We start from the raw sequence: 19,165 nt of genomic DNA, 5'->3' as shown, positions 1-19,165 counted from the left end.
TACTCTCTCTTACGTGAGGCATACTACTCGATCAGCGACCAATCGGGGATGGAACTGGCTACACGGGGCATAGCCAGGAGTACGCCCCGCGTACTCCATCTGATCCAACTTCACCAACTTTTATTTATTAATCCGTTAAGACATCTAACCCAACTTCAGATCTGACCATCCTAGGGTGTCTTAATTCATAAATTCGTCAAATTTAAGCCTTTGCATGGCTAAAAAGGACCCAACGCAACAAACTCTAACTTCCACCACACTCTAAGTCACTTTACTCATACATGGGCCATAGGAAATGATCAAGCAACTATTTTTACGAATCTACAAGTCGTAAAATGCATGAAAGGACAACTAATATTCTCTGGAGTGCTCCAAACTCACAAAGGTCCAAACTTGGGGAATAAATCTCATAAAACTCATCCATGGAGATCAAAAAGGAAACTCATCAATGTATAACCTTTATACCTGAAAGGGATGCACAATGAGGAGTGGTTTTTGGATCTACAAGCTTGCAAGCAACAACCCCTTCTTCTTTAGCCTCCTTCTCTCAACAATATGCACCAAAATTACTTAATAAGCTCCCAACCTCTCACTAACAAGCTTAGACTCGAGATTAGGATTTAAGGAGGGAATGGTAGTTGGAAAGGATAGTCCAAGGGAGGCATAAGGTTGTTTAAATAGGGAGCAAACCTTAAAATTAGGGTTTAGTGACTAGGCTAGTACGCCTGGTGTACCACACGTACTTACAGCGTACTAGCAGGACACCCACGATCCCACATCACATGAGTACGTTGCGCGTACCCTCAAGGACGCTCAACGTACGGCTAAAACGCAAAAATTTTACCATAAGAGACCAATTATGAAACTTTTATAAAGTAAGAGCTATATGATAATACCTGATAATCAGATGTTACATTTATACTTCTTATAGAAAAGTAAATATTTATAAAAGCTGGTCAACCAACTAAATTTAATAAAACACTTTTGGTTATAAAAATACTTTGTGTCAAAGCTTGTAAAACTCACCAACAATTGTGTTGGTATATCTTAATGCATGTATTCTCAGGTTATTTAGTAGGCCGGAAGTGTTTGCTCACGGTTTAACAATAGTCATTGTCAATGTAGTTTCTATTTCGGTAAGAATAGAAGATTATATTTTACTGTTCAGTGTATGTTTAATAACTGTGATTACTGATTTACGTCGCGCACCTCGGCATTTCCGCCAACTGTCGGGGTGTGACATTACCTCACACTGTAACAACCCGAAGTTGTTCATCGCCGAAAACCCGTTCTACCCGAATAACTCGTCGGAAATCGAAATGTCCCGTTATCGTTTTTGGGCTTAGTTAACTAAAATTATATATTTATTTTCATTCAATGAGGGTCCAAATCATTTAGGAACTCATGAATTTAGCCCAAAACATTTATTTCATAAGTTTTAGAAATATCCTCGTCGGGTGACGGAAACTCAATCGGGTGCGACCCAAAGCATCGTTTAAGGTCGGTATCGGGTAGAATTCCACCGTGTCCAAGTTTTAGGAACTATATAAACATGTTTAAGCACTCATTTGAAGCTTTTTCCTTCTCTCTCTACTCTCTCTAACCTCTCTCCTAAATCCAAGGATTAAGTGTCCAAAACTCAAATTTAAGGCTTCAAATCCTTAAGGTACCTTCCTAGCCTTAATCTATAGCATGTTTAGCTTCCAAATTAGACACTTAATCATGAAATTGGACAATGTATGTGAGTTTACGGCCCAGGAGGCTGCCTAGGCCATAAACACCATTTAGAAGAGTTTTTAGCCCTTAAACTCCTTCCTTAACTCAATTGGACTTTAGATATGGTTAAGGGACTTCAAGATATGGACTTAGAACACTTAAAACTTTGATTTTGAGGACTTTGAAGGAGTTTACGGCCAAGGCATAAGCTTGGGCCGTAAACTCATGTTAATGGGGTTTTTCATGCCTTTAAACCCTTCCAAATCACCTCTATGGCTTAGTTATGAATTATAGGACCTTGGTATTAGCATTTGGACACTTGAAACATAATTTTTGGAGGACTTAGATGAGTTTACGGCCAAGGATAGTGCTTGGGCCATAAACTCCCCAAAACTTGGCATAAATCCAATTCTAAGGTGTTAGAAAGCCATCCAACACCACCAAAAGCCTCGGAATAAATCAAGGGACCAACCAAAAATACTTTAAGGGCCTTAAACACATCATTCATGGGATTTCTAAGAGTTTACGGCCAATACCTATTCTTGGGCCGTAAACTCCAAAAATTTTGGTGTTAGAATGCAAACTAAACACCCCTAAGGCCCTCAGATGAATTTTAGAAGCCATTCTATGCAAGTTTTAGACCTTGAAACACCTTGTAGCATCATATATTAGATTTTACGGCCATGAAGGGGGTTTCATGGGCCGTAAACTCCATAAATCCCTCATATGTCCCATATAAACTCATTTCTAGGCTTGTGGAATTTTTTTAGAATCACATGTGATTGATTTTAACACCCTAAAAACACTAAATCATGGAGAATTGAGAGTTTACGGCCAAAGAACCCTTGCCTAGGCCGTAAACTCCCTTATGTAGTGTAAATGATGTTTTTAATTCAATCCAAGCCTTAAGAAAAATTAATCCAAGCATTTCCAAGTGTCCATATCCATTTATAACCCAAATTTGCACCATAAACCACCCTACCATGAGTTTACGGCCATAAACTCATGGGGAATGGGTGTTTTGGACCAAAAAATCTTGTATAAGTTTATTCATGGGGAGTAAACTCAAGTCCCAAGTCCCTAGTGTCATTTCACATCCTTAAACGCCACCCGGGTCCCTCCAAACACTCGTATCGGAGTGTTTTCGCGTCTAAAAGCAATTGTCCCTATCCAACAATCAATCTAAGTCCTAATTAGATACAAATGTGTATCTTTACATTATAATTAGGAACCTCGTGTATTTACAAGCCCCGGATCCACTCTTAGCATCCAAATCGTCATACTTCTCGTCCGGTGAGTTCATACCCCTACGCCTTTTTCACTGTTTCTAACTGTTTTCAGGGGGAATACAAGCAAACCATAACTGTTTTCAAATCATAACATTTATGTGTTTCAAATAATATTTGGCAATCTTATAAACTCTTTTACTCCTTATGTATTATGTTGAGCATAAGGAATGGTTTATCGATTTCAACTAAATGGATTTTAGTTAAGAAAATAACCAAACTAATCAAATTACTATGGGAATAATTTGGGGTTCTATGTTTCTCTTTATATCATGTACTAATATCTGTATTAAGTTATTAGATAAACTATGTCTGATTCAGTTTATCTCCGTATCATTCGAATGTTTTGCCAGATAGTTTCATTGTATGTATCTATTTTTCACTGTATCATGTCTTAAAGTCTTTGTATGTTTGGTATCGTATGAGAATCCTGTGAATAGTTTAATACTAGCTTGTGAGATAGTCACTACCCTTTATGGATGATCAAGTAAATCCTCTCCGGAAGTGTAACCAGAGTCTCCTGGAGGGAGAGCGAAGAGTTTGTGAATAGATCTATTCGGGACTGACAATCCCACACCTTAACTGCTAGCTACAGTTAGGCGGGCACGCCTGGGGTGACAAATTCTGGATATCATTCGACGTCTGACTAACGTCAAGGAGGTCTCGTTGTCGTATCAGTATGGTTACCCGACTCACAATACATATTAATATAAACTTATTCATAGCTAGGATTTGTTTAGAATCTAAATCTGTTCGGGATGGTAATCCCATGGTCTTGTATCTATATCTCGTTCGGGATGGTAATCCCATGGTTTTATGTCTATCTCTCGTTCGGGATGATAATCCCATGATCTTGTGTCTATATCTCGTTCGGGATGGTAATCCATGGTTTTGAAACTAAATCTTATACGGGATGATAATCCCATGTTTTTATCAATCTATCATATATCTAGTTTCGGGATAGTGATTCCATGGTTTATCAAGCTAACTTATATCTATTTTCGGGATAGTGATCCCATGGTCTTTATCGAATTATCTTATAACTGGTTCGGGATGTTAGTCCCAAGGCTTTCTAAATACTTTCTATTTACAGTTCGTCTAAATTATAGTTTTGTATATTAAACTATACTCTGTATTATTAAATCAATCTTACAATTAGGAAAATATGGGATTTTCTTGGGGTTAACTTATATCTGTAACAGAACTGTAACGAAAGATAACATAACTACTTTACATAAGAAAATATGGGATTTTCTTGGATATCAAATCTTTTCAGAAAACTAAAGGAAATCGATACATTTTCACAAAACAAAACCACTTATGAACTCACCAGCTTTATGCTGATTTTCAAACTGCTTGTATTCTCAGGTCTAAGTTAGACAGGTACCCGGCGATATCTTTTGGTGAAGAAGGAGTGCATGGAAGACTCGTCTCTTTTGTTCTTATGATATATGTATAACTTTTGTACAAATTACTTTGAACCAATTGTAAACTTTCATATATATATATATATGCAATATAATGGTTGTTTACTGTGATTACTATGTACATTGGATTTGGTACTCAACGTGGAGTCAACCCCGGGAACGTTTCCGCCTTTGGTTTTCGGGGTGTGACACACACTCCCCTTACTTCCCTCATTTTTTGAAATTATATATATATATATATATATATATATATATATATATATATATATATATATATCATACATACTTATAAAGCTAGCATTTTTTCTTAAATCTCATGCATTTGAAACCCCCTTTTTTAACTTTCTCAAACCACATTCATTTGAAACCTCTTTTTTTTTAACTAATGCAACTCAAAAGTTTTCTTAATTATGATTTAACACTCAAAAGTTTTATAACTTATATTATGTTTAATTAGCATTTAGTGAAAAGTTTACTATAAAAAGGTCAATCTTTTGTTTGTGTTACATAAAATCTTACATGTAAGAAGGATTTGAAGATATTGTGATTCAAAAGTTTTCATATAGTTGAAGCATTCACGATCCAAATATGATGATTTGAAGAAATGGGTTATGTCGCCTCGATGGTAATTGTAATATGATTTTTTTCTTTCAACCAAAACAAATGATGCTTTTCTATTCTTTCTTTATATTCAGTTTCTCATTTAATCTTTATATGTGATTTGTGTGTATTACTCAATCTTGAATGTGACTCTCCAAACATCAATGTTTTGCTTCAAATATCTTTCTGATTCTTATTTTTCAAGAAAAATATTTTGATTGCAGGTTAGTGAAGAATTGTCATCAAGTTTCTATGGTTGAATGGTGTTAAATGAAGAAAGAAGATTCATATAATGGATATATGTTTTTTTTGTTTGAGCAAAGTTGACAAATGTTAGTTTTTTCTTTTGATTTAAATGTATGTTTATGTAACATCTTTATTTATATATTCAACCACTCAATGTTCTTATTTATTTGATTGTAGTTTTTCTATTTGATTATGTTTATTTTCTATTATTTTTTTGTTGGGTTATCCTACACAACATATTTAAAAGACAATATTTAAAAGATAACATAATTTTGAACGTTTGATATGTAATTATAATACACTTATCATGATATGTTCTTCATATAAAAGTAATTTATCCATATTAGTACGACAAGAATTACATATCACATTTACGAAAATATATATATTATATGTGATTTGTTTAACATGTATATGCACCTATGTATGTTATAAATTTATAATTAAATATATTTATGTCTAATAATTTAAGAGATTAAAATGATGCATCAAAACCAATTATTTAGACGAATATAATAATAATAATAATAATAATAATAATAATAATAATAATAATAATAATAATAATACATTTCCAAGTACCACATTCATTTGAAACTCACACTAAAACTCAAGAGTTTTCTAATTTATGTATATTTATTAGTTACAACTCAAGAGTTTTTAACTTATGATTATTAATTAGTAATCACTAATAACTTTTTATTTTCATTTCTTTTATAAGGTTGTAAAATTTTGCTCATTAAAAATATTAATGTATTTAAAGCGATTTGGGATTTAAATATGAAGAGTTAATATAAATGTTATAATAGATGTTTTAGTGTTTTTATGTTATTAAAAGTTATAGTGTTTATTTTTCATATTTTTTATTATTCGTTGTATATATATCTTTTTTAATACAAATGTTATAATAGATGTTTTTCTATTTCATCAAAGTGAAATTATGAAATTATCCTCCGGCCTTATATGTTCATTTACCGGTCAAATACTTTCCTCTTCAATGTTCATATTGCAATCGCTTCTAAATCTTCAATCATCCTCAAATCTCGGTCCTTGATTAGCTGTGATTTGGATTTCAAAATCCCTAATTCATTCCCTTCAGTTGTAACATCAGTTGCTAAATCAACAATTACCTCACCCATAATTCTTCAATTGATACGTCTCGCCCTATATCTCCGTAAATCACTCCAATTGAGAACCCTAGACAGCCTATTCTCATATGTAGTAGTCGCTTTCTTCTTCAAACTCACCCTACCTTTCTCTATTTTCAAAGAAACACATTAAGCACCAACAACATTCTTGTCAAATGGATTCCCTTCACCATTGTGTTCATAGCCCTTTGTTATGGTCACTAATCGGTCCATCTTCTCTCCATTAACTATCATGCTTCAAATCGACGGGTGTTGTTTGCTATTTCTTGGTATTTTGTTTCAACGGAAAGAGGGAAAGGGTAATATAATATTGTTTATATATATTTTAACATCAGGTATCGTTTTCGGCCTACATTTAACATTTTTTTTATATTTAGATTTTGTTAACAAGATTATTGCTATTGTTTGATATTTTTTCAATAATATGTATCGATTTAAGAATAATATTGAACATCATGAGTATTTGACTTTAAAAAACTTAGCTTATGAACCAACTGGTAAATTTTTTATTTAAATTGGTTGAAATATATTAGAATCATCTAATATCACCTACCACATTCGTACAGGGATAATCAGCTGCAAGGGGGAGAGAATTGTAATGCCCATGTTTCTAGGCTAGGCATTGATATTGAGATGATAGTCTAGTTTAACCTTTGTGACTCATTTTGAAGAAATGAAAAGGAATTATGTGAATATTATGTGTTTTATGCTTAATTACAAGGAGTTAATTAATTAAGAATAAAAAATGAGCGTCGAAAATAAATATTAGATAAAGCCGATATCTCATAAGAAAGTTGTAGTGATGGACACGCGAGTGGCCGCTGGGAGGCCAAGTTCGATTGATGAGGTTCCGATATTGTGCGAGTTTCCAGATGTTTTTCCCAAGGAACTACCGGGTGTGCCTCCCGAGAGGCAAGTGGAGTTCCGTATCGATTTGGTTCCGGGAGCAGCACCTATCGCCAAGGCGCCTTATCGCCTCGAGCCGCCAGAGATGCAGGAGTTATCCTCGCAGCTTCAGGAGCTGTTAGGGAAGGGGTTTATTCGACCGAGTAGCTCACCTTGGGGAGCGACGATCCTTTTTGTCAAGAAGAAGGATGGTTCACACCAGATGTGTATTGATTACCGGGAGTTGAACAAGTTGACGGTCAAGAACCGTTATCCGTTACCGAGGATCAATGATCTGTTCGATCAGTTGCAGGGGGCGTCTTGGTTCTCCAAGATAGACTTGAGGTCGGGTTATCATCAGATGAGGGTTCGGGATGAAGATAGACAGAAGACAGTGCTCAGAACTCGTTATGGGCATTACGATTTCGTGGTGATGCCTTTTGGGCTCACCAATGCACCAGCTGCATTCATGGATCTCATGAACAGGGTGTGCAGGCCGATGCTGGATCGGTCGGTGATCGTATTCATTGATGATATTTTGGTGTATTCGAGGTCTAGAGAACAACACGAGGAGCATTTGAGGGAGATCCTTGGAGTTCTGAGATCGGAGAGGCTTTATGCCAAATTCTCCAAATGTGAGTTCTGGTTACGAGAGGTTCAGTTCTTGGGACATCTCGTCAACCAGAATGGGATATTGGTCGATCCGGCCAAGATTGAGGCGGTCATGAGGTGGGAGGTGTCGAGATCACCCACCGAGATCAGGAGCTTTCTGGGATTGGCCGGCTATTATCAGAGAATTATTAAGGATTTCTCCAAGATCGTTATGCCACTTACCAAGATGAACCGGAAGGGTGTCGCTTTTTCCTGGGGTTCAGAGCAGTAGACCTCATTTGAGACACTTCGCCAGAAGTTGTGCGAAGCCCCGGTGCTCGCACTCCCGGAAGGGATGGAGGATTTTGTGGTGTACTGTGATGCATCGATATCCGGTTTGGGAGCAGTGCTTATGCAGAGGGGCATGTGATAGCATATGCATCGAGGCAGCTGAAGCCTCATGACTCGAGGTATCCCACCCACAATCTGGAGCTGGGGACTGTGGTGTTTGCCCTTAAGATCTGACGTCACTATCTGTATGGGGTTCAGTGTACCATATACACGGACCACAAGAGTCTGAAGTACTTGATGGATCAGCCCAACCTGAATATGCGCCAGAGGAGATGGTTAGATGTGGTAAAGGATTATAATTGTGAGATCCTATACCATCCGGGCAAGGCTAATGTTGTAGCCGACGCTTTGAGCCGTAGGGCGGAGAGCGCCCCGATTCGAGACGTTTGTATGAGGTTGACAGTGATGACTCCGGTGTTGGACACCATTCGAGGGGCCCAGGCGGAGGCCGTGAGACCGGAGAACCGCAAAAAGGAGCGGGTGATCGGGCAGGTATCGGAGTTCGTTACCGATAGTCGAGGACTTATGACTTTTTAGGGCCGGATTTGGGTACCGTTTGAGGGCGGAGCGCGTACCATCTTGTTGGAGGAGGCCCATAGGTTGAAGTTCTCGATCCATCCCGGGGCCACTAAGATGTTTTTGGACCTAAAGAAGGAGTATTGGTGTCCCTGTATGAAGAGGGATGTTGCATGGTTCGTAGAGAGGTGCTTGACCTGTCGCAAGGTTAAGGCCGAGCATCAACGTCCGCATGGTAAGCTGCAGCCGTTAGAGATTCCCGAGTGGAAGTGGGAGCCGATTACCATGGATTTTATTACCAAATTGCCAAGGACTGCTAGCGGTGTCGATGCAATTTGGGTACTTATGTACAGGTTGACGAAGAGCGCTCACCTTCTTGCTATCAGTGAGAGCTCTTCTGCTGAGAGGCTGGCAGAGTTGTATGTGAGGGAGGTGGTATCGCGGCATGGAGTTCCGATCTCGATTTTTTCAGATCGAGATGTGCGTTTTACTTCCAGATTTTGGAAGAAGTTTCACGAGGAGTTGGGTACGAGGCTGCATTTCAGTACCACATACCACCCACAGACGGACGGACAGAGTGAGGAGACGATTCAGACGCTCGAGGACATGCTTCGGGCGTGTGTATTGGATTTTGGCGGAAGCTAGGACACGTATTTGCCCTTGGCTGAGTTTTCCTACAACAATAGCCATCACTCGAGCATTGGTATGCCACCTTTTGAGCTATTGTATGGGAGGAGGTGTCGGACCCCCATATATTGGGGAGAAGTAGGGCAACGCGTGATGGGTAGTACAAAGATTGTACTTTAAACGACAGAGCAGATCCAGCAGGTCAGACAGAGGTTGTTGACCGCTCAGAGTCGCCAAAAGAGTTATGCGGATAGGCGACGATCTGAGCTTGAGTTCCAGGTTGGCGATTCCATGCTCCTGAAGGTATCTCCTTGGAAAGGAGTGATCTGATTCAAGAAGAGGGGCAAGCTGGGACCCCGGTATATTGGACCGTTTAGAGTGATCGCGGGAGTGGGTAAGGTAGCGTATCGCTTGGAGCTACCTGCAGAGTTGAATCAGATTCATGATACCTTCCACGTGTCGCGGCTGAGGAAGTGTATTGCCGATGAGTCGCCGGTGGTGCCATTAGAAGATATCCAGGTGGATGCGAGTCTGAATTATGCTGAGAAGCCGATCGCAATATTGGATCAGAGGATCAAGGTTCTGAGGAACAAGGAAGTGCCCATGGTTCACGTCCAGTGGCAGCATCGGAGAGGGTCTGAGCTGACCTGGGAGCCAGAGTCGGAGATGCGGGAGTAGCATCCGGAGTTGTTCGCAACATGAGACTTTGTGACAATAGTCAAATTCGGGTCAAGTCTAAGCCGGACAAGGTCAAAATGTCAAACCGGTCAACTCAATTAAAACCTTGTATAATAGGGTTTATATTATGTAATTACTGTATAACTCACTATCTTAATGAGAAAACATCACTTGGAAAGTTCGTGTGTTTAAATTTCTTTAACCTTAGTGCTAAAAAATGAACAAGAACAATAAAACAATGTTGCATACTCTTAGGGAGTGTGTAAGATCCTAAAACAAGGCTTAACGGGGCTTTCGAACCCTACATTGCGAAGCCGAACACTCAAAAAGGTCACCAATGAAACCTCTCTCAATCGTTTTCACTTTATCTATCTCTATGTCAAATCTCTCTAAGTATGTGAAATCTCTCCTACATATCTCTTTGTATGAGAAATCTCTCCAAGTATGTCAAATCTCTCCCAAATCTCTCTAAGTATGTGAAATCTCTCCCACATATCTCTTTGTATGAGAAATCTCTCCAAGTATGTCAAATCTCTCCCAAATCTCTTTAAGTATGTGAAATCTCTCCCAAATCTCTCTAAGTATGTGAAATCTCTCCCAAATCTCTCCAAGTATGTCAAATCTCTCTAAGTATGTGAAATCTCTCCCACATATCTCTTTGTATGAGAAATCTCTCCAAGTATGTCAAATCTCTCCCAAATCTCTCTAAGTATGTGAAATCTCTCCCAAATCTCTCTAAGTATGTGAAATCTCTCCCAAATCTCTCCAAGTATGTCAAATCTCTCTAAGTATGTGAAATCTCTCCCACATATCTCTTTGTATGAGAAATCTCTCCAAGTATGTCAAATCTCTCCCAAATCTCTCTAAGTATGTGAAATCTCTCCCACATATCTCTTTGTATGAGAAATCTCTCCAAGTATGTCAAATCTCTCCCAAATCTCTCTAAGTATGTGAAATCTCTCCTAAATCTCTCTCTGAATGAGAAATCTCTCCAAGAATGTCAAATCTCTCCCAAATCTCTCTAAGTATGTGAAATCTCTCCCAAATCTCTCTCTGAATGAGAAATCTCTCCAAGAATGTCAAATCTCTCCCAAAACTCTCTAAGAATGTGAAATCTCTTCCAAATATCTCTTTGTATGTGAAATCTCCCCAAGTATGTCAAATCTCTCCCAAATCTCTCTGAGCATGTGGAATCTCTCTCAAATCTCTCTCGAAATCTCTCCCAACTTTCTATAATCACTCGGGGCATCCCGACCCTCGAATTTGGCGAAAACAGCCCAAAAACGGAAGTCTACGCGAAAAACGGGCCTTAGGAACCGAAACCCCTCTTAGGAACCGAACCCTCCTGATGAAGAAGGCTGCTGATCCGAACCGAAGGTACTGTTCACTAACCGAACCGAAGGTACTGTTCACTACAGTCCGTTCGGTTCTCGCCTTTTATCTCCAGACCGAGGACCGAAGCTTCCCTGCTGACCTTCGCTTCTGACTACTCTTCGGACCGAGCCCTCGCTTCGCATCTCGCTTCCGGCTCAGCTTCTCGCTTCCGAATCATGCATCTTCCTGACCGAACCTCGGCCTAGGACCGAGAGGTCTCGCTGGGAAGCTCTTTTCTCCCGGTTTTCAATTGAATTCGCGTTTTAAGCCCGTTTTTAATTGTTTTAACATGGGATTTTCACCTAAAACCTTATTTTAAAATATAAGACCCCTAAATTAATGATTTAATCATATTTTAAGGATAAAACCTTATCCAAAAGAGAGTAGGTAAAGTACAAAGGTAGAGTGTTGACTTTACCTTATTTTATGACACAAGCAACCCCATACCCACTCCATGATTAACCCACACCCCTCCCCCACCATACCTTGTCACTTCCTTGTACTTTTTACCTCTCTCACAAGCCATCCCCACATTCTAGGGCTGGTCACTCAACCTCTCTCCTCATTTTCTTCAATCACTCTCATTCCACCAAAGATTCAACTCCAACTTTTTTTCTCTCCAACTTTTCTCTCTAATTCAAGATCTCAAGGCTGATCATCAAGTGTTCTTCCACTCTTGGTAAGTGTAATCCATCCTCCTTGTGATTTTTACACTTCATTCTACTCAAATCATTGATAGCTTATACAAACTCCATAACTATGATGCTAGATTCTCAAAAATCTTCAAGGCATCTCCAAGTGTTCTTGAGTTAAACACCTCCATTCTTCATCAATCATCTACTGAAAACACTTAAGGTGAGTTCATACCCCTACATTTTTATGTTTTCTTAAGTTTTTAGGGGGGGAATACAAGTTAAAACACCAAGAACATAACTACACTTTTCTAACAGCCTTCATCAGAAAAGTTCAACTCCATTCACGGACTGTTTTGGACCACTTAAACATTTTAGTTTTCAAAACTGTTTTAGGTGTAAGTAGTTCCAGTTCTTAGCTTTAAAATGACTACTTGCACATCTCCATACGATTTTTCTACAATTTATGGTGAATTTTACAAAACTGCCTATCATTTCAAACACAAATCCGGACCAGTCTGTGATTATGGACTTGGTTACACAAGTTAGAGGTCCCTAAAAATTATGGGAAAATTTATGAACCAACTACGCTCATTTTCCAAACTCCCAGAAGTTACAGAACTTGATTTGGACATTTTATGATTTTTCTACAAATTTTCTAATAACAGTTACAGAAAACGTTATAATCAGAAAAGCACTAGCAATTTCATTTCACCTTGTAACATGTTGAGCAAGGTGTATATTATTATGTGTTTATGTATATTTGCAATATATGACATTCTTGTGTTAGTATCTAGACATAAACCTGTTAACAAATGGATTTTTACTAGATAAAGCATAGATTACACAAAGCGATATTATTGAAGTATACCCATTACACACAAACATTTAATAAACTATGTTAAGTAAAATTTACGTACTTTACTGTTACCACCTTTGTTTTGATAAACTATAATAGGTATAGTTTACGATGGATTTCAAAATGCATACATTACAAAAGGGAAACTTTCATTATGTTAAGTGTAAATTCGTTAATAACTTTGTGAGACATTCACTTCGCATAAATCATAAGTCCTGTATTGTAACCAGAGTCTCCTGGAGGGAGAGCGTGATAGTTGTATATAGATCTATATTGGGCTTGACAACCCACACCAGAGCTGCTTGCAACAGCTAGACCGGCAGGTCTGTGGTGAAAAGTGTCATTTCAGTTCTACGACGCCCGAAGAACGTCGTTTTCAGGCCACCTAGGTCATAGTATGGTTATAATAGCTCACGAAAAGTATTAACAAACTTAAGAATTTACGAGAATTTCACTAATATCATACGCGTCTGTATTGAAATAAACTCACATAGTTTTCTGTAAATAAGGAAGATTACTCATACGTTTCAGTCTTTGGATACAAGACTACATTATTCATTTTAAGGAAAATATCGGATTTTTCTGGAACAACTATACAATTACATGACGAGCTTTTTCATAATTATATACAAAAACTTATGAACTCACCAACCATTGTGTTGACACTTTTTCAAACTGCTTGTATTCTCAGGAAATCGCTAAACAGGTAACAAAGTACTTTTGAGGATGGGACGTTGAGGCGTCAAACTTATCATATTTTGTCAACATATTGTAATTGATTTTGAAACATGTAATTCATACAATGATGTAACTCTTTCAATTATATATATGTTGGTTGTGTTTACTTTCATCACTATTACCATTGTTGTTATGATACTACACATGAAGTCCTCCACCCCCGGACGTTTCCGCCATCCTTGGTTTGGGGGTGTGACAGACTTTGAGGGCGAAGTCTGGTTCTAGTGGGGGAGAATTGTAACATCCCGGAATCCCGGTAAGCTTTATGATCCTTCTATTTTGGAGAATTATCAGTTTTGGCCCTTAAAGTTGTATGTGATATTGGTGAGTACGTTGGTCGTACTGAGATGTATGCCGCGCGTACTCGCGCACTTAATTTGAATGCAGACTCGACCGGGTACGCTGGGCGTACCCAGGGGTTACGTTGGGCGTAGTGAGCCTAGATGCAAACCCTAAATTTCGGGCTTTTGCACTATAAAAGGAACATGTAGTCCTTTTCCCTAGCCACCATACCCCCTTGAGTGAGTCCTTAGAGAGCTGAGATCCGTGCTTTAGCTTGTGAGTGTGTTTTTGAGCTTGAAGTTACCTTTTCAAGGTAAAGAAGGAGAAGAAGGAGCCATTGTTGGAGCTAGAAGTTGAAGAACAAGTGTAGATCCGAGTTCTACAGTGGTAGGAGATCACTTCTGAGGCAGAGGCTAGGTCTTATTTCTCTGAGTTCGAGATTTCCGAGTTACCGAGTTACACGAGGTGAGTCTTCTCACTATACGTTACCTAGAGTGGTATTATATGTTGACCAGAGGGTCTTATGTGTTATGTATGAGATTATGTGTTATGTGTTATATGTATGTTGTATGATGTTATAGACCGGACCGGAGGGTCCAACGATACAGACCGGGCCGGAGGGTCCAACGAGCTATGACCGGACCAGAGGGTCCAACGATCCATGGGACTGGAGGGTCCCGCTGAGACACATCGACCGGAGGATCGTATTATAGCCTCGAGTGGCGTATGAGTTGTATGCGGTATTTTGGGTAACTCACTAAGCATTTATGCTTACAGTTGTTGTGTTATGTGTTTCAGGTACTAGCGAGGACCGTGAAAAGGCGCCAGCGTGACCTGTACACACTAGAGAGAGGATTTGATTTGGTGATCTTGGGATATACTATGATTTGATAATTATTGTTGGATACTTTTGAGGATATTTTTATATGAATTTGGTTGTTGAAAAATGAAAATTTTGTTTTGAAAATTACGTTGTTACAAAACAACCCTGCTGAATATATCTCCTAGCCCTCACAGCTGAGCAGAGAGTCGACCCATGTGGAGCTCCCTCTCCAGGAATAACCAGCTCTTGCCTACTTGGGGTTCAAACTCTCACTAGCTAGCGCTCACAATCAATCATGAACCCATTGGGACCCAACCAATCCATTCCGATAATAACCTTCAATCATCACAGAGGAATCGACATCAAATCAATGAAGTATCTCTCACAAAAAGATTCAGAACACACCCACGATAAAGCCTCGAAGCACTGATAATATGGTCATCCGCAATCTCGACCTCCAACAGGTAATCCATAGTCCCGGGAGCATGACAAAACTTCTTGCTAAGAGCAAGAGATACAAAGGATCGGGTAGCACCCGAATCAAATAGAACATGTGCAGTCATACCATTGACCAAAAAGGTCCCTATACAAGATGTAGCATCCATAAAAATCAAGCCAATTTAAAACTTTTTAAATATCCAAAATAGCATTAATTATTACAAAGTGTTTTCAAAATAGTTTAAGCATCAGAGTTCCTAGAAATCGAAATCAGAAATCGAGGAAGTGTACAGTCATGCCTTTTCCTTCCCGCGGTCATCCGATGTACCTGAAACACTAATCGATAAACGTAAGCTCGAAGGCTTAGTGAGTTACCCCCAAAATACCCATACACACAACAATACACATAGAATAACAAACAACATACTATAGGTCCAATCATCCATCGGGATGGATTACCCCAAACCCTCAACCATCGGGTTGGAATGCCCACATATTATGAGTCCAATCATCCTCGGGATGGAATACTCTCAGTCCACAACCATCGGGTTGGAATGCCCACACACTATACATATATAACAAATACTATGGTTCCAATCATCCATCGGGGTGGAAAACCCTAGGCCCCTCAACCATCGGGTTGGAATGCCAACATACTATGGGTCCAATCAACCACCGGGTTGGAATACCCCATGCCCTCAACCATCGGGTTGGAATGCCAACCTACTATGGGTCCAATCAACCATCGGTTTGGAATGCCCACATACTACGAGTCGAACGATCCTCGGGATGGAATACTCTCGACCCACAACCATCGGGTTGGAATGCCCCCATAACCAATCAAACATGTGCACCTATATCAGATAATCATATAACAGTCTATAAAGACAACATACTACGGTCCTATTATCCTTGGGATGGAATACCCTCAACTACCAATCAATCATGTGCACATATAACAGGTAATCTCCTACCAGCATACAGACAGTCAGACTAAACTATAGATCACTAAGCATAACCACATCCGATCTACCAGGATACCGATCTAACAGATCATACTAGCATATAACCATCCTATCTACCAGGATACCGAGCTAACATATCACAACAGTAACAATCCCAAACAACAAATCAAATGGCCGATCTTGGTGCCTTAGACCTTTGAGTACAGTGAGGATAACTCATCTCGCAAGTCGTGCCAAAGTACCAAAAACCTCTGATCGCTGTCTCACCGGAAATCCCGAACTATCACATAATAAATACCAAGTCATTACACTACATAACAATCTTGACTAAGGGTCCACACAATCCATCATGTCCATTCTCTTTATTAGGCCAAGGCCCAATGCCAAGTCCATAACCTTGAAAGTCCTTATGCAAAGCCCATTATTGGCCCAATTTACCAAATTGGGCCCAACTCCCTAATTAGGCCTAATTGAAGATCCATTATCAAAACTTGGCCCAAAACATTATATTCATAAAGTCCAGCAAAGGCCCAAGTCCAACTAGTCCATAAACAGCCCAAAACCCGAAGCCCAATTGTCAAAGGCCCAACATAGGACGTTTGTGGGGCATACTTGTCCTGATGTTGACCACCATTAGGGTGGTTGACCCAGTATGTTGGGCGTACTTGATTTACGCTGGGCGTACATAGTCGTTTGCCAAAATCTGAATAAGTGCTTAATAGCTTAAGCACTTATGCCCAAACTTCAGATCCAGTGACCAAATGTGCCTAGGACCCATAAAGTCACGAACTTTATCACTTTGGACATCTAGAAAGCTCTTAATACTTGGTCTTAATCCATTAAGACCTTCCTGCTCCAAGCATGGGACATCTTAAGCCATTGGGACCTCATTTTTATCACTCAAAACCCCTTTAAGAGTCTAGGACGGTTCATTTTGTCCAAATCATAACATGCACCAACTTGGGGACTTTTGGGACAAGAATGGTTCCATAAAGCTAGAATGGCTAGATCTATATCATTCAAGCATAAAGTTTAAAGCTTTTTACCTTTTGGAGCTTCTAGGGCACAAACCAACTTCAGATCTACAAGCTTGATCTTCTTCTCCAACTCCTTGATGCAACACCTTCCTCTTAAAACACTTAAGAAACACTCAATAAGCTTAAACACTCAAGGAAATGGCTAGGGTTTAGGGAAAACGACTCTAAGCAGTGGAGGCTGGGGTAAGGGAGGTTTTTGTGCTCATAATGTTGCTTATATAGCCCCCAAACCCTAAATATTAGGGTTTCCTTCTGACGTGAGTACGCCCAGCGTATACATGTGTACGTCAACCATACCTGGGCGCGCCTAGTACGCTCAGCGTACCCTTATGTGCACGCAGTGTACTCCTCCTGATCCCAAAATTGCAATTTAGCCCTTAGACTTTTCATGGCTTCACCCTTCCATCCCCAGGGACTATAAATGACAAATCTTGGGATGTTACAACTCTCCCCCACTTAAACTAGGCTTCGTCCTCGAAGCCTAGCGATCAATTCAGGATAATGCTCCCGCATCTTGGACTCCGCTCGCAAGTCTACTCGGGTCCTTTCTGATGTTGCCACTAGTCTCCCTACATAGTTCAAGTTCTCTCCGACCTGAACATCACCCAGCGATACAAACGCCTACTCATTCAATATGCGCCTTTGCAGCTGCCAGACGTGAAAAGTGTCGCGAATCTGACTGAGCTTCATTGAAAGATCTAACCTATACGCCACCTTGCCAAATATGACAATAACCTGATGATCCAAAGCATCGGAAACTCATTTTCCCTCTTCCTGAAGCGAACCCTTTGTGCTGACAGGACAATGCGTCCTTCAGCTCCCAAAATATCATACATAATCAATCTCTTAATAAACACGAACACTCATGCCTGGCCCAATCAGCCTCGGGCTGGAATACCAGGCATGCCTACAACGGGTCCAATCATCCCTAAGATGGAATACCCTCGTATCCCACACATGTTTGGCCCAATCAACCTTCGGGTTGGAATACCAAACATATCAGGTCCAATCAATTATAGGGTCCGGTCATCTTCAGGATGGAATACTCTAGATTGGAATACCTCTATGAACATAACTTAGGTCTACTCATAACTTGAGATCCAAGGATCTATCCTTGCATCTCATCCACAATCCTCTGATTCGTCACAACCGAGTACAACTCCCCTGAATCTCAACAAGACATCCATTCCGAACACGCTCCTACAGGAGATATAACTAACACAATCTCTATGCCCACAGCCTATGACACACCCCCAAACCAAGGATGGTGGAAACGTCCGGGGGTGGAGGACTTCATGTACAGTATCACAACAACGAGTATAATAGTGCTCAAAGTAAATACAACCATCATAAATATAATTGAAAAAGTTACACCAAAGTATATGTTTACATGTTTCAAAATCAATTACATTATGATGACAAAAGTAAATTGTTGACGGTTTAACGTCCCATCCTCAAGGCGCTGAAGTTTTTCCTGTTTCACTGATTTCCTGAGAATACAAGTAGTTTTGAAAAAGTTTCAACAATTAAGTTGGTGAGTTCATAAGAGTTTTGTTTGAAGTAGAAACCATTTTCCTTATAAAATCGATAGAGTTTGATTTCCAGAAAATCCAATATTTTCTTAGTTAAGTATGAACAGAATATTTCTATATGATGCGTTAATGAACCCTAGAATGACCCGTAGATTTCCCCTATAATCGTCCAGCGTATATAAATTATATAAGATTTAAGTTAGATAAAACGTTGAATATAATGGGTCTGCCCTAGGTCCACAACCCAACGAGGAACAGGAGATGAGGCGGGCACCACCAATTCTAAGCCAATCAAGACTAAATTCTTATATGACTCAAGCATATACGCTCAAGGATTATAGTTGAAGTCTAACGATTCTAGATGAAATATAGTTTTAATATCATAACAAGTATTTTATGTGAACCTGGTACTTT

The sequence above is a fragment of the Lactuca serriola genome, chromosome 3 (assembly GCF_051521515.1).
Source record: "Lactuca serriola cultivar US96UC23 chromosome 3, Lser_US96UC23_V15, whole genome shotgun sequence".
In the NCBI taxonomy this organism is placed as follows: Eukaryota; Viridiplantae; Streptophyta; class Magnoliopsida; order Asterales; family Asteraceae; genus Lactuca; species Lactuca serriola.
Note: the sequence above shows the minus strand (reverse complement) of the source record.